The sequence below is a fragment of the Bufo gargarizans genome, chromosome 2, assembly GCF_014858855.1.
Source record: "Bufo gargarizans isolate SCDJY-AF-19 chromosome 2, ASM1485885v1, whole genome shotgun sequence".
In the NCBI taxonomy this organism is placed as follows: Eukaryota; Metazoa; Chordata; class Amphibia; order Anura; family Bufonidae; genus Bufo; species Bufo gargarizans.
In genome coordinates, this window is record NC_058081.1 from 431,449,198 (window position 1) to 431,466,969 (window position 17,772).

The 17,772-nt window shown below is 44.2% G+C and overlaps 1 long non-coding RNA gene across 1 annotated transcript; it reads right to left on the minus strand.

Moving 5' to 3' along the window:
• Window positions 1-5,175: 5,175 nt before the first annotated feature.
• LOC122926425 lies at window positions 5,176-14,114 on the minus strand. The gene is made up of 3 exons (XR_006387669.1): window positions 14,075-14,114; window positions 13,123-13,206; window positions 5,176-6,490 (listed from the first exon to the last, which is right to left on the minus strand). It is a non-coding gene; the product is annotated as an uncharacterized LOC122926425 (long non-coding RNA).
• Between the last annotated feature and the right edge of the window lie 3,658 nt (window positions 14,115-17,772).

Sequence of the window (17,772 nt, forward strand, 5' to 3'; positions counted from 1 at the left end):
ACACTGTGATTTCACAGGTCCTATGCGATGGCAATATATTAAGCAATATTTTCTCTTCCTTCTTTAAGTTCTTCTTTGTGCGCACAATATACTTTTGCGATCCGGACCGATTATGAAGGGTAGAGACGCCACAGTTAGCTGGTGACTAGACGCGTTTCGTGGCTATTTGCCTCTTCCTCAGTAGCTACTATTTTTATTTTGACACAGACTATTACTTACAAACAAGGGGTACCGCCATGGGTACCGAATTTGCCCCAGCTATGCAATTTTATGGCGCAGTGGGAACATGTGAACATTGTGCCAAGGCTGGGGTCATATCTGGTCCTATGGCGGATATATATAGATGACATTTTTTTTCAATCGGCAGGGACCAAATAGAAAACTTCACATTTTTTTGGAAAACATTAATTTAAATTTGAATAATTTGCAGTTTTCAGCGAATGTCAACAAACAACAAGTAGAATTTTTGGACTTACAAATTAAGATACAGGATAATAAATTAACCTGCAGTACTTACCACAAACCTGTAGCGAAGAATAGCTTCATCTTATATTCTAGCTGCCACCTCCCTCGGTGGCGTCTAATTATTCCATTGGGACAATTTCGCAGGATTAAGCGTAACTGGTCAGAGGATAATAAATTTGAAGAAGAGGCAACACGGTTGAACAATTTATAAAAAAAACAATATCCAATGGAGGTTGTTGAAACATCCCTGATGAAAGTAAGGAATATGGATAGATGTACATTTTTTGAGAATGATGAACTGGAAAGTAAGGATAGAACAAGGGAAGATGACATAAGGATAATTTGACCTTTTAACATACACTATAAAAAGATAGAAAACATCATAAAAAGACACTGGCATTACATTCTAAAAGATAAGATTATTGGTTCACAGATAGTTAATACTCCCAAGATTATTTACACTAATGCACCCAATCTAGGCCTTGAAATTGCCCCCTCAATTAGAGACAATAGAAAGGGAGAACATTCAGAGCAAAATATGTTCAATTTAAAGGAATTTTATAAATGTGGAAAATGCAATAATTGTAAAATTACAACTTTCCAAAAAAAAACACTAATATCAACTTTACACAGAATTCGTTCTTCTATGAAATAAAAACATTTCTGACATGTAGTGCAACAAATGTGATCTATATCATTGAATGTCCATGCACTAAGATGAACGAAAAGAACTCTAAAAAAAAAGAATATCAGAACACATAACAAACATAAAGAATGGATATGAGAAACGCACATTGTCAAAACACTTTAAACAATGCAATAATCAAGATCCAAAAGGTTTAACCTTTAGAGCATTTGAAAAGATTACTGAACACTGGAGGGGGCGGTAACCATATTATGAGGATGTCGAGACAAGAATCAAGAATAATTTTTGACTTTAGCACTTTATTACCAGATGGATTAAATGCTGAGCTGGAATTGTTTAGTTTTCTGTAGAAAAGAGGGTTGGTGCCCTTCGTCGACGGGAAATCGGAGTCAGACTGTTTACCAGCACTCCGATCTCCCCTTGGCCGTGGGCCTCTACCCCTGACCATCTTGAAATTAACCAATTTGAAGTGCATTTAATAAATAATAAAATAAAATTCTCAAAAATAAGAAAATATAAGAAACTACACAAATCAGAGGACAATAGTTCAAAAATAATTAGACATTTATATACCTTATATATACACATAAATGTCTCTTTGATCATATACAGAAGGGATATTTTTTGTTGTTACTCTCCTCATTTGTTTTTTTAATTAAGTGTTCTTGCATGGCAAGACCACTTACTGTTATCTCACATATATATTCTTATTATTATAGCCAAATTTACCACCCTAACTCCTCCCACAGTTTTTACGGTACATAGAGAGTAATATACTGAAACGTGTGGATTGTTCCCGATTGGTGTACTATTACTTTGTGGAACATTTCGCCAAATGGTTCACAAAATATCAGCGTTTATTTGAGGCAAAATTGGTCTCATAGGAATGAATAGCGAATGTTCAAAACTAGAGTGGGAGCTGACAAAAGCTAGAGTGTGAGCTGAAAAATCAGGACATGATTTCTAAACTGCCACCAATCCCTTATTTTCAAGCCCGCCTACACAAATCTTATATCAAACCGTTCCGCTATCCCTAAGCCATAGTCCTGATAGTTTTCACAACATGACCAGTTGTTTGCAACTCATGCCGCCCATTGACTTTCATTGAAACTCCACTCTAGCCACCTCAAATTTTAAGGGCAATTTCTAAACTGCAACTGTCCCTTAATTTTTTATATTTCAGAGACATACTATGCTCTTTACTGTAGAATTTATCATTTTTAAACTACAACCGTTTGAAGATGGCAACCGCCAGTGAAGTGAGCAAGTTGGAGCAGTTTGTTTTTAACCGCTCTTCTCTGCCCTTGCTGTAGAATGAGTTGCCATAGGAAGCCAGGTGTGTGAGCAGCCAGCAGAGTGACAAAAGCTAGAGTGTGAGCTGAAAAATCAGGACATGATTTCTAAACTGCCACCACTCCCTCATTTTCAAGCCCACCTACACAAATCGGCTGCTAATGTTTTTATAAATGTATGTTTTAATGTACCGTATTTTTCGCCCCATAAGACGCCCCCCCCCCCCCCAAAATGCGTCTTATGGGGCAAATGCTGACAGTTTTGCATCGCAGGCTGCGATGTATATGCGAGCGGGGAGGGACTGGGAGGAGGAGCTGGTGGCCGGAAATTGCGGCGGGGCGGTTCAGTCACTGTAGTCCGGCCCCGCCACTCCAGTGCTGCACTATATAAATATAAAATGTCTCATTCAATTAAAAGTGATTAAACATGCCCCCCCACTTTTAATATTACCGTACACCCTATTAGCTTCTGTAGAATGCCAACAGCGTAACTCCGTGATGTGCCTGCCCCCCCTACTTTATGAATGGAGCAGGCGGCACAGGCAAGTGACATCATTGACTGATGCGCCGGCCGTCCGGCCTGCCTGCATTGTACAGAAGCTGTTAGGATGTACAGTAATATTACGAGTGAGGGGGCATGTTTAATCTCTTTTAATTGAATATTTTATATTTGTATACTGCAGCACTGGAGCAGTGGGGGGATCTGTGGATGACAGTTTTATGGGGAACATCTCTGGATGGCACAGTTAAGGGATGGAGGGTCTGTGGATGGCACTGTTATGGGCTGGGGGGTCTGGATGGCACTGTTATGGGCTGGGGGGGTCTGTGGATGGCACATATATAACAGTGCCACCCACAGATCCCCCAAAACAGTGCCACCCACAGATCCCCCTGTAACAGTGCCATCCACAGATCCCCCTGTAACAGTGCCATCCACAGATCCCCCCTGTAACAGTGTCAGCCACAGATCCCCCCTGTAACAGTGCCAGCCACAGATCCCCCTGTAACAGTGCCATCCCTAGATCCCCCCCATAACAGTGTCCTTCACAGATCCCCCATAACAGTGCCATCCACAGATCCCCAGTAATAGTGCCATCCACAGACCACCATTAGTTCCAAACCCACCAAAAGCACACCTTTTGGTTAAAAATATTTTTTTCTCATTTTCCTCCCCAAAAACCTAGGTGTGCCTTATGGGTAACCGTGAAGAACTTTGGGCAACAACATTGCAATTAAATGTGCTATATAAATAAATAAAAGTTGAAATGCATTTCTCACTCTATCAAGTGTGCCATGTGTACTTTTTAAATTTGATCAATCAATTGGTTAGTGTAATGTTTATTATCTTTACTCACTCCAAACACTCCACACAGTTACTCTGCCCACTCCATAAAGTTACTCTGTCCAGCCCAACTTTTCCACAGTTACTCCAGCCACTCTAACCACACAACAATTACTCAAGCCACTCCACCCAGTTACACCGCCCACTCCAGTTGTAGACTACTGGTGGAGGCAAGAACACTTCACACAATTTCCCCAGAAATTGTAGCTTTTCTAGTTTATTTTATTTTTGCAACATTATTTTTTATGATATATGTTTTGTCTTATGCAACAAATAAGAAAAAAATTATCTATAGAGATGTTGGCACGCAATGAAAGCTACCATATTGCAAAGAAAACTGTATTTTAGAAAAAATGCAAGAAAAATGCAAGTAAACTGCAATGTGTTTTAGTGGGGGATTGTATACAGAAAAATATAAGACCAATTTAGAAGCGTATAAAGAAACTTATGACTCAAAAAAGTATTGGAAAAATCGAAAACAGTACATTAAAAGTAAAATAATCCACGCCAGGTTTTTCTTTGCTGTTGAAAGTATATAAGAAGGCAGGATCATAGGGATCAATATGGCCACTGATGAAGGAGTGGGAAGCACTCTGAAACGCGTCTGGTGAAAAAGATCCCAAGATACATAACCTCGAGGATGATGTATTACAAACATCCGGCTTACTAAAGATAATAGGAGCGCTCCAAAGGATTTAACATCGGAAGCCAAAATAGCCCGATCGGAGCGGCGTACATAATATATCACGTGCAATGCCAAGAGCAGAGAACCACATGGGACGCCAGAATGCGAGACCTGAACGGGTAATTGGTTATTGCTTCATAGTAAAGACAAAATAACTTACCACCCGGCTGAGGAACAAGACGTCTCTTCTCACTATACCACCAACAGTGAGTAATATGTGGTTTAACATAAGCAGTATATACTGTTATTAACACTGAATAGAACATGCATTAGAAGTACATGCTGTTAAACCAAATGATACAATAGCCGCTTTGCATCCGGTTGTTATATACTCTACTAAAGACATTTGAATATTGTTCTTATATCAGTGAAAAATCTAGAAAAGTATTAAAACCATCGACTTTTTGATCCTCATAATAAGGAGACAAAAGGAAACAGTTGCAAGAAATGGATGTCATATTTTGAGAGATTCTGGACACGTTCAGACACACTGATGGAATCTTCATTATATCAAGCTACAATATTGATATAAAGTTGCTGTTCAATTGTTTGCTACGTATACAATATATCCTTCTGGTTGCTACATATGCGACAGATACCAGAATAATATAACTGTTTTATGATTATTTTATGTTTATAAGTCCTTTTTTAACAGATATCTTTAGTATTTTGATTTTATGTAAATATGTACCCAGCTATGCTAAGGCACAAATAAGGGATGTGTTCAATACATTATATACAGTAGTACAATAGTCTACTGTAGTTTGACGATAGTTTGAGAATATTCTGGCAACCCTGAATTTATAAAAAAAAAAACAGAACTCAAAGTCAAAGGGGATTTAATTTTAACAGTGATTTTGTATAGTCCATGATAATCAATGCAATGACGAAGGGATCCATTTTTCTTTTTTGCAAAAAAGAAGCCAGCCCTAGCTGGAGATATGGACTAGCAAATGAACCCCCTTTCAAGATTCTCCTTTATGTAGTCAGCCATCGCTTGAGATTCTGTGGGTGAGAGGGGATGCACCCTACCATGAGGAGGAGTAGATCCAGGCAACAGATCAATGGGGGCAACCGTATTGACGATGAGGAGGAAGAGTCTCAGCTTTTTTTTAAATTGAAAACATCTGCAAAACAATGGTATGCGGTAGGTAGGCCTTTGTAGGAGGTTGGGGCTGTACAGAGGTCAGGCACTTGCTCTGGCACAGCTTTCCCCAGCGGATTATCTCTCCTGATTTCCAATCCAGAACGGGTTCATGGACTCATATCCAGGGAAGTCTCAACAGGACAGGGTGAGACAGTTCCAGGGAAATCTCAGAATGTAGAACTCCAACTTGAAGATCCAGAGGCTCAATGAAATATCACACAGATTTGGATAGGGCTTTGCACTTGACTGACGTCCTCACTGGGGGATTCTGGCGTAGTCGAACTGGGATACAATAATGATCCACCACCGCCTGATGCAGGAAGTTTCCTGCTGAACCAGAGTCAATGGAGACCGTCACAGAAAACCTAGCATCACCAAACAACAGTAGAACAGAGAAATCTTCCCTAGGATCATCTCTCCTAATGACTCTAGGCACTGGCGTTTCGTGACTTCCTATGTACACGATGACCAGAACCTCCGCAGTGTAGGCAAAGACTAGCAGAGAGACGATGCCGTCTTTTCTCAACCGACAGCCTAAGATGTTTCATCTGCATGGATTCAGAATCAGCAGACACAGGAGGTGGAGCCACCTAGGGCTTGGGTGCTCTAGGAGAAGACTACTTCTCTCTGAGGGATTTACGGGATCTTTCAGACAGACGTATGTGGATTCTAGTAGCCAGAGACAGTAAGGCATCCATGTCAGATGGAATCTCTCTTCCTGCAAGCTCATCCTTGGTTTTGCCCGTAAGGCATTCCCAGAAGGTAGCAATGAGAGCATCTTCATTCCAGGATAGTTCAGAGGATAAGGTTTTGAATTCAATGGCATATTGTCCAACAGAACGTGAACCATCGGCGGATGTGCAGAAGAGCTGAAGAAGCAGATGAGACACGACCATATTCTTCAAACACTATGCTAAATGAGTCCAGAGAGAGAGCATATTGTTAGTGATTGGACTGGCTCTCTCCCAGATAGGATTTCCCCATGCCAAGGCCTTTGTTTTCCGTCTTGCATAACGGGAACCAGACAGATCCGTTATGATTCCCTTAGACTTATTTTATGACGGATCAAAATGGAATCCCTCTTAAAGGCTTCCGTTTTGACTTCTGTCTTATTGATTCCATTATTTTTAACAATGTTAAAAATTAAATCCATAACAGTGATGTGAACCCGCTCTTAGTGGGGTATTGTACATGTCACTGTTATGGGTACATGGTGGATGTCACTGTTCTCACTCCTGTTATGTGCCACTGTTGATGTCTTAGTGGGGTATTGTACAAACCGGATTCCCAAAAAGTTGGGACACTATACAAATTGTGAATAAAAACTGAATGCAATGATGTGGAGATGGCAAATGTCAATATTTTATTTGTAATATAACGTAGATGACAGATCAAACGTTTAATCCGAGTAAATGTATCATTTTAAAGGAAAAATACGTTGATTCAAAATTTCACGGTGTCAACAAATCCCCAAAAAGTTGGGACAAGTAGCAATAAGAGGCTGGAAAAAGTAAATTTGAGCATAACGAAGAGCTGGAAGACCAATTAACACTAATTAGGTCAATTGGCAACATGATTGGGTATAAAGAAAGCTTCTCAGAGTGGCAGTGTCTCTCAGAAGCCAAGATGGGTAGAGGATCACCAATTCCCACAATGTTGCGCAGAAAGATATTGGAGCAATATCAGAAAGGTGTTACCCAGCGAAAAATTGCAAAGACTTTGCATCTATCATCATCAACTGTGCATAACATCATCCGAAGATTCACAGAATCTGGAACAATCTCTGTGCGTAAGGGTCAAGGCCGTAAAACCATACTGGATGCCCGTGATCTCCGGGCCCTTAAACGACACTGCACCACAAACAGGAATGCTACTGTAAAGGAAATCACAGAATGGGCTCAGGAATACTTCCAGAAACCATTGTCAGTGAACACAATCCACCGTGCCATCCGCCGTTGCCAGCTGAAACTGTACAGTGCAAAGAAGAAGCCATTTCTAAGCAAGATCCACAAGCTCAGGCGTTTTCACTGGGCCAGGGATCATTTAAAATGGAGTGTGGCAAAATGGAATACTGTTCTGTGGTCAGACGAGTCACGATTCGAAGTTCTTTTTGGCAATCTGGGACGCCATGTCATCCGAACCAAAGAGGACAAGGACAACCCAAGTTGTTATCAACGCTCAGTTCAGAAGCCTGCATCTCTGATGGTATGGGGCTGCATGAGTGCGTGTGGCATGGGCAGCTTGCATGTCTGGTAAGGCACCATCAATGCAGAAAAATATATTCAGGTTCTAGAACAACATATGCTCCCATCCAGACGTCATCTCTTTCAGGGAAGACCCTGCATTTTTCAACAAGATAATGCCAGACCACATTCTGCCTCAATCACAACATCATGGCTGCATAGGAGAAGGATCCGGGTACTGAAATGGCCAGTCTGCAGTCCAGATCTTTCACCTATAGAGAACATTTGGCGCATTATAAAGAGGAAGGTGCAACAAAGAAGGCCCAAGACGAACAGTTAGAGGCCTGTATTAGACAAGAATGGGAGAGCATTCCTATTTCTAAACTTGAGAAACTGGTCTCCTTGGTCCCCAGACGTCTGTTGAGTGTTGTAAGAAGAAGGGGAGATGCCACTCAGTGGTGAAAATGGCCTTGTCCCAACTTTTTGGGGATTTGTTGACACCATGAAATTCTGATTCAACATATTTTTCGCGTACATTTTCTAAGTTTAAACTTTTGTTCCGTGATTTATGTTCTATTCTGAATAAAATATTAGAAGTTGGCACCTCCACATCATTGCATTCAGTATTTATTCACGATTTGTATAGTGTCCCAACTTTTTTGGAATCCGGTTTGTACATGTCACTGTTATGGGACACTCTGGATGTCACTGTCATGGAGGCACTGTGGATATCACTGTTATTGGGCCATTGTGGATGTCACTGTTATGTGGGCACTGTGGCTGTCACTTTTATGGTGCCACTGGATGTTACTTCTATGGGAGCACTATAGACACCACTTATGGGGGCATTGTGCATGTCACTATTATGGGGGCTCAGTGCAAGTTATTGTTACGGGGGAACTGTGGATGTCACTGTTATGAGGCCACACTATTGATGTAAAATGTCTGTTATGGGGGCACTGTGGATGTCACTGTTATGGGAGCACTGTGGATGTCAATTTTATGGAGAGCACTGTGAATGACGCTGCTATGGGGGTCACTATGAATATCTTTTAACCACTGTAAGGCAGTGACAGGCCTCATATATGAAGAGGGAAGATGTGTGTCTCCTAGAATGGTGCAGGAAACCTATTAGAGGAGATGCATGGTATGATTTGCTATGTTTTCCCCACGATCACCTGGCCTGAGGTGAGGCCAGGTGCGATGATCACTTTTGGATAAAGCAATCCTCAGTGTATGGGAGGAGGAGTTAGGCCCTAGGGAACAGACCTGGAGAGGCTCTGTGTGGTTCTAGCCAGGACGGCTGGGCGGCCACAAGGCAGAGGAAGCCTCAGTTTGGGGGGACCCAGCGAAGCCTGAAGAAGAGAGGTGTCACATGGCCAGAGTCAGGAGGACTATCCCCCCAAGATATTTTGCTGCTTCCACCAGGAGGACTGGTGAGTTGCAGTGGTCACAGCTAGGAGGCTGTCTGACCAAAGCCGAATACCACAGTGTGAACACTGAGCTAGAGGTCAGTTAGGAAGACCTCTGTAAAGTGAGTGCCTAGCCGGGCAAGCATTTGTTGTTTTGTGTTGATGTAACACATTGTGAGGTGAAGCTGTGACTTCATTGTGCCAAGTGATGCCAAACTTGGAGGTGTCATGTGCTGTGTGACAAATAAAGCACTGTTTGAGCTTGAAAACCCCTCGTTTGATGAGAAGTCTGTCATTGCCGACCCATGAGAGAGAGCAATCCCTTACACCACACACACAAGCAACAAATGAAATAGACCCGTCCAAAGCCAAGTAATTCTGCAAATATATACTGCGCCTTGAAAAAGTATTCATAGCCCTTGAACTTTTCCACATTTTGTTTACGTTACACCCAGAATCTTAAAGGGATTCTGTCACGAGATTTTACACCTATAACCTAAACATATGCCCATGTCCGGCCTTATGCGCATGCGCACTTTGCTCAACGAAGCCGCTGCCAGGAGTCCGCATGGGCGCATCAGGCTGAGCCTAGTGCACACGCGCGGGATCTGGCATGAGGGACGGGAGGATTGCGGAGACGGCGCTGAGGTGAGGAAGGGTGGTCTGGGCACCAAATGGCTCTGGCACCAGACAGCGATGGGTGTGGCCGGGCACCCTGTATTAACGGACGTCCCCTTGGGCACCTTAGGTAGGTCCACGCCAAGCCAATAAATCCATGTCTTGCGCGGGGGCCCTAGCCAGCGGCCATACATCAGCCATGAAAACACTGCTCTGCTGAACATATCAGTCTCCCCCGGCCCACAGCCCAGTGCTTAGCACATGGACCATTCGCCGACTGAGACCTCTGCGCCCAGCAGCTGTGACAGGACATACACAGGAAGATATCCACTCCAATGGTTTACCATGACACTGAGAGACATGATGACAATACACAATATATTAAATACACATCCTAATAAAATTTCCACAACAAACCTAACCCTGCTTTACACTTCGCCACAACTTTATTCCTGACCTGGTTTTCATGATGCTGTTTGATCACCAATGTTCTCTAACAAACCTCTGAGGCCTTCACAGAATAGCAGTAGTTATACTGAGAATAATTTACACATAGGTAGACTCTGTTTACTAATTAGGTGACCTCTGAAGGCAGTTGGTCAAACTGGATTTTATTAAGGGGTATCCGAGTACAGGAGGGCTGAATACAAATGCACTCCATTTGTATTTCATATTTTTATTTATAAAAAATGTTGAAAACAACGTATTATGTTCTTTTCACTTCACACATACTAGCTACTTTGTCTTAGTATATCACATAAAATCCCAATAAAATACGTTTACGTTTGTACGGTAGGTGTAACGTGCAAAAATTTTAAAAGTTCAAAATATATGAATACTTGTTCAAGGCACTGTATGTGCCTTTTCCAGTGTTCTTTATTTTAGGTAATCTAAAAAATTGCAAATTTTCAAAAAGCTAGAACCACTTAAAAATTGGCAGCAGATTTAAATTCTCATGTAAATTGGTTTCTTTCTTTTTGTAAAATCCTATGACAGGACAATAATTTTGCACATGATTTTTCTATGCTTTCTATAGATGACAGTTTGGGTATGATGATGTCTTTTGAACCAGAAGGGGGTTGCATTAACACCTTAACTTTCCTTGACGTACTTGTACGTCACAGCGGGAAGTGACTACCCACAAATTGACATACTAGTACACCATAATGATCGAATAGGCACAAGAGCTGTGAGGGCTGATCTATGCAGGGGCCCGGCTGTGACTGACAGCCAAGCCCCTGCTGTATCCGCCAGCATCGCTGTAAATGCTGATGCCAGAGGAATAAAGCGGCTGTATTAGGCTACTTTCACACGCGCGTTTGGTGTGGATCCGTCTTGTATCTGCATAGACGGATCCGCACCGATAATGCAAATGCTTGTATCTGTTCACAACGGATCCGTTTGCATTATTCATAAAAAAAAAAAAAGTCTAATTCAAAACAGATCCGTCTTGACCTACATTGAAAGTCAATGGGGGACAGATCCATTTTCAATTGCACCATATTGGGTCAGTGAAAAACGGTACAGATGCCTGTGCAGCGGCAGGGGAGGGAGTGGCGTCTCCCTTCCCTGTTCTTCTGATAGCCCGCAGGCACTAATAGAGGACGGCTCAGGTGGCGCGATGATGTCATTATCATCGCGCCTCATGAGCCGGGCAGCACACAGCCGGGGACACAGGCCAGAAGAGGCCTACATCGCATCGCTGCTGATGGAGGTAAGTATTAGTGTTTTGTTTTTGTTTTCTTTGCAGGGAAAGCTGGCACTAAAGGGGGAGCTGGCATTTCTTACAGCCCCATTTTTTTGGGGGTGGCATTCTCGGGGCATTTATTTCTTGCCCATTTATGGGGGCATTTCTTACTGGCACATTATGGGGGGCACTATGGGGGCATCTGGGGGCTCTAAAGCGGCATAATTTGGGGGCACTAAAGGGGCCTTTTTTATTGGCACATTATGGCATCTGGTGGCAATAAGGGGGCATTTTTTACTGGCAGATTATGGGAGGCATTATAGGGGAGAGTGGCACTATGGGGCATTATTTGGGGGCACAAAGCACTATTGGGGCATCTGGTGGCACTAAGAAGGGGCATTTTTTTACTGGCACATTATGGGGGAGAGGAGCACTATAGGGGCATCTGCTGGGGGCACTAAGCAGGGGGCATTTTTTTACTGGCATATTATGGGGGACGCTATGGGGAAGGGGGAGAGGAGCACTATGAGGGCATTAACTGGGGCACTATATAGGGGTATTTTATACTGGCATACATTATGGGAACATTAGCTAAACTGCGGGCACTAAGCGGGGGTATTTCATGTACTGTCATATTATAGGGAGAATTAGGGGGGCTAAGAGGAACATGATAACTAGTATGGGATCTATAGGGACATTATTACTACTAAGTGTGCTCTGTCAGAGAATTATTTATATTGGTGGGATTTTGGGGAGGACTGTTACTTTGGGGAGCACCCTGGCACAGTATCAGGTTAGCACAATTATTTTTGGGGGACATTATCTTTATGCTATTAGTGTCTGGGCACCGTTATTTTTTTAGAGCACTGTGTGCCAATAATTGTTGAAGGGGGCACGATCTGTGTGGTAGTAGTATTTCCAGGGGAACTGTTTCTGCAGTATATTGGGGGTGTCAGGAAAGGGTGTTCAGAAGATGATGGAAATGCGGGAAACTAATGTCTGTTTGTCAATCTCTGCAGAGACGGGAGATGGCTGAAAAATCATCATGGCGGTCTGGTCTGAATGGAGAAGATAAAGAAAGAGAACGTCTACAACAAAGGTGACATCACTGGATGTAAGAGGTATGTGGCGCTATGTAGGAGAGGAGATGCTCCGGCTCCTCCCCCTGCCATTTGCAGAAGGAGGATTCCGAGCTGGGTGAGGATGGCCAAAGGAAGCAGCAGGCCACGGGCGGGTGGCAGATGGTGGGGGGGAACCACAGGCCTTGAGCAGGATCTGGGGAGGGAGGAGAGTGGAGGAGCTTCCTGGCTGTCTCCTGCTGTTGTCTATTGTATAATGTTAAGCAGGCAATGCAGCCAGGACAGGCCCTCCCCTCTCCGTATGATGTGTAGAGACGGGCCTCAAAAATAGAGTTTCAGCTGTACAGTGTTTGTTGGGAGTGGACTATTATATGTAGGAGGGGCTTTTATTAATAGGCAGGGCTAAAAATGGCCCACTTAACTGGATTTGCCCCCCAGGACTAAGGCTGCCAGCCCTCCCCTGTCCCCGCTCCTCCCGAGACGCCTGCTATTTCCCTACCTGTGAACTTTCCCTAGTAAAACCCTAAGCAAGCACCGCATAACAGCAGTCTAAGGAGCGCACTCACCTCGGGTCCCAGGCGGCCGCCTCTGTCGTGCTCGGGCAGAAGGTGACACTCTCTGGGCTTGTTTGCCAAGTTTTTTTTCTCCACCTACAAAAGAGGGAGGAGGAGGAGGTTATGAGAAACTGACGCGGTTTGAACCTCTTCAGCCGCCACTCACTGAACTGCTTTACGTCTCATAGCAAGTCCGTAGTTCAGCCTCTTGAAACTACAGCATGTAAAGGATTCGTGGGATTCGAGATTCAAAAGATTTGAAATATTCGAGAACCTTTTCGGATTCGGCAAAAAATATATTGGGATTCGTCCCACCTCTACTTTTAAGAACTCATCTAAACCCTTTTTTAAACTGTTCACTGTTCCTGCTGTGACCACTGTGACACCAATGCAGGATTGGTGGTGGAATTGAGGTATATTTCTCCAAGATTCCTCTCCTATGTGAAGTAGCAGGTGGAAGACTCTCACCTTTGAGATAATTATTGAAGCAGTACTGAGGATGGGGATATAACAGAGCCAGGAGGTCAGTCAGTCGCTCGCTGCCTGGGGACACAGAAAGTCTGTCTGTGTGAATGAGCCAAACATAATTAAAAGGTTGCTGAAAGCCTAGTTTTGTGAGCTGACAGGGAGAAGCCCTCCAGCAAGGAGACAGGGACGTCTTATGTATAGTAAGTGCCAGACAGGCGAGGATATATTTTGCTGTTTTGTTATTTTTATCTTCAACCTTATTAATAAACCTGGCTACAAGTCAGCTTAAAACGTATACCCCGGTGTTTGATCAGAATTGGATGGAACAGACAAGTGTCCTATGGGGCGGACATACCGCAAGGGAGGGGGCCCATCCCAGTGCCAGCAGAGGCGTTTATTTTTTTTTACTTATCATATTTTTCATTCCCTACCTCTGCCAACAGGGTAACCTGAGCAACTTGGTGTGGAGGTTGAAGGGGGCCTGATTAGCACTTACTGCGAATCTGCTGCCCGTTTGTGTCTACACTCCATAGCTGAAGGACCTTCGATGACATCATAGTCATGTGATCTTTTCAGCAGTGGATGTGGAGGTAGGGCCTGTGATGAGGTCACTGTCATGTGACCAGTTCAGAAAAGAGGCAGCGCTCAGCAGTGAAGACCTGTGATGCCATGAAATGAATGTAAGTGTCATAGAAATTCTGGGAGATGTGGTTCTCCACATTATGCCTCCTCCCTGCTTAGTGGGAGGGAAATATGTTTTTTAACTGGGATTGTATGTTAGAGGGGCTGAAGGAAGGAGAGGGGTGCCAGTTACATGGGACTGTATGTTATAGAAGATTGGAGGGAGATGACTGCTGTTATTTACATGGGACTGGATATTTTAGAAGACTGGAGGGTAAGGAGTGATGTTATTTATATGGGACTATGTGTTGGAGGGGGGTGAAGGAGGGGATTTAAGTTATTTACATGGGACTGTATGTTATATAGAACTGTAAGGAAGAGAAGTTATTTACAGAGGACTGGAGCTATTTACATGGGACTGTATGGTATAGAAGACTGAAGGGAGAGGATTGAAGTTATTTACATAGGACTGCATGGTATAGAAGACCGTAAGGAAGATAGGTTATTTACATGGGACTGTATCATATAGAAGACCGGTGGGAGACGACTGGTGTTATTTACACGAGACTGCATGGAGGACAGCATTATAATTTATGCAGGCACTACAGAGATGATTATAACTCCGGGGGGTACAGCAGGAGGTATTATTATTACAGGGGGCACTGCAGGGAACATTATAAATACTGTGGGCAGTGGTGGAGGGCATTGCTACTACTGAGGGCTCCATAGAAGTGCCTTATAGATTATAAGAGGTGCCCTATAGGGAGGCCTTATTGGTACTGAGGGCACTGTAGAGAGCCTTATTACCACTGGGGATACTATTTGGGGGTGGCTTCCTCCTGGCAGTGAGCCCGGTGATGTCACTGGCACTAAACCAACACAGCCTTCAGCTGCCAAACGCACACGTAACAGGTCAGTCCTTAAATTGTCCAAGTGTATGAGGGAGTCCTGAGGTATAGCTGAAGGCCTAGGGAGAATTTTACTATAAGCTATGGACTTCATTGGGGGGAGAAAGCTGGCACTAAAGTGCCTAGGGCAGCATCAAATCTAAATATGGACCTGGATCCACAGCAGTAGCAGGATGTAGTGTCACACATCACGCTGCTGGTCTGTGAATGAGGAGGAGCGGTGCGGCCGGGAATCAGCTGTGCCTCTCCTCCTACACAGACCAGCAGAGCAATGTGTGACACTATATCCTGCTACTGCTGTGGAGTGCCAGTGACTGATCAGTGATCGTGAGTAACTAGGTGAATATATTTTTTTAACTTCCTGTGAAGGGGGCACATATCTGGACATAACTACTATGTACTGGCACAAAGTGGGAATAATTACTATGTGGGGGCATTAAGATAAGATAAGATGCCTTTATTGTCACTGTACAATACAATGTAATGCAATGTACAATACAATGAAATGTTGTTTGGAGCAATCCTAGATGCCATGGACACTAGAAAACACTAGAAAAAAACTAAACATTGCACTAGAAGGCATTACTATTCACAGTTCATAGCATATATATAGCAAGAGCAAAGTAGGAAGTGCTTGTGAGTATATATACCGTATTTTTCGCCCTATAAGACGCACCGGCCCATAAGACGCACCTGGGTTTTTGGGGAGGAAAATAAGAAAAAAAATATTTTTAACCAAAAAGGTGTGCTGTGTGTTTGGTGGGTTTGGAACTAATGGTGGTCTGTGGATGGCACTATTACTGGGGATCTGTGGATGACGGACACTGTTATGGGGGGGATCTGTGGATGACGGACACTGTTATGGGGGGGATCTGTGGATGACGGACACTGTTACGGGGGGGATCTGTGGATGACGGACACTGTTACGGGGGGGATCTGTGGATGACGGACACTGTTACAGGGGGATCTGTGGATGACGGACACTGTTACAGGGGGATCTGTGGATGACGGACACTGTTACAGGGGGATCTGTGGATGACGGACACTGTTACAGGGGGATCTGTGGATGACGGACACTGTTACAGGGGGATCTGTGGATGACGGACACTGTTACAGGGGGATCTGTGGATGACGGACACTGTTACAGGGGGATCTGTGGATGACGGACACTGTTACAGGGGGATCTGTGGATGACGGACACTGTTACAGGGGGATCTGTGGATGACGGACACTGTTACAGGGGGATCTGTGGCTGGCACTGTTACAGGGGGGGGGGGATCTGTGGCTGGCACAGTTATGGGCTGGGGGGATCTGTGGGTGGCACTGTTATGGGCTGGGGGGATCTGTGGGTGGCACTGTTATATATGTGCCATCCACAGACCCCCCCAGCCCATAACAGTGACATCCACAGACCCCCCCCAGCCCATAACTGTGCCATCCACAGATCGCAGCCCCCCCACCCCCCTGGCGCCGCCGCCAGTATACAAATATAAGATGTTATATTGATTTATTGGTTATTAAACATGCCCCCTCAGTCCTATTACTACCTTATATCCTAATCGCATCTGTAGAATTCATGCAGGCCAGGCGGCCGGCCGGCGCGTCCCTCAGTGACGTCACTTTCCTGCGCCGCCTGCTTCATTCATAAAGTAGGCGGCGCAGGCACATGACAAGACTTGCTGCTGCCCGCCCGGCCTGCATGAATTCTACAGATGCGATTAGGATATAAGGTAGTAATACGACTGAGGGGGCATGTTTAATAACCAATAAATGATTATGACATCTTATATTACTATACCGGAGCGGCGGGGCGGGGATACCACACTGACTGCACCGCCCCGCCGCTATTGCCGGCCCCAGCTCCTCCTCCCAGTCCCTCCCCTTGTCCCCGCTCGCATCTACATCACAGCTTGCGATGTAAAACAGCAAGCATTCACCCCATAAGACGCAGGGGCATTTCTCCCCCGTTTTGGGGGAAGAAAAAGTGCGTCTTATGGGGCGAAAAATACGGTACACTGATTCAGACACCACTGCAGACAAGAGATCATCATGGGGTCATGAATGCAGCAGTCACTTTCAGTCTGTGGTAGTTTCTATCCTAGGAAGGGGCAATAATCTCCGAGCATTTAGGAGACTGATTGCTTTGGGGTAAAAGCTGTTCTTCAGCCTAGTGGTGTGGGCATGTAGGGCTCTAAGACGCCTACCAGAGGGTAGGGGAGTGAAAAGGCTGTGGCCGGGGTGAGTTGGATCCCCGCAGATAATTTTTGCCCTGTTGCTGCAGCGAGCAGTGAAGATGTCATCCAGTGATGGTAACTGAGTACCAGTAATTCTGCCAGCCATTCTGATGATGCGCTTGAGGGTCTTCTTGTCTCTGAAGGCCTTTTTTGGTAATTTCTGTTGTGTTTTTTATCCATGATAGGTCCTGACTAATATGAACTCCCAAGAATCTGAAACTTTGAACTATCTCCACGTTTCCACCATTAATGCTAATGGAATTGTGTCCATTTTGTTTCTTCTTCCTAAAATCCAGAATTAGCTCCTTTGTTTTCTTGGTATTGAGTATGAGGTTGTTGTTCTTACTCCATCTCTCTAGGTTCTCAACCTCTTTCCTATAGGCTGTTTCATCATTGTTGGAGATTAGGCCTATCACGGTCATGTCATCTGC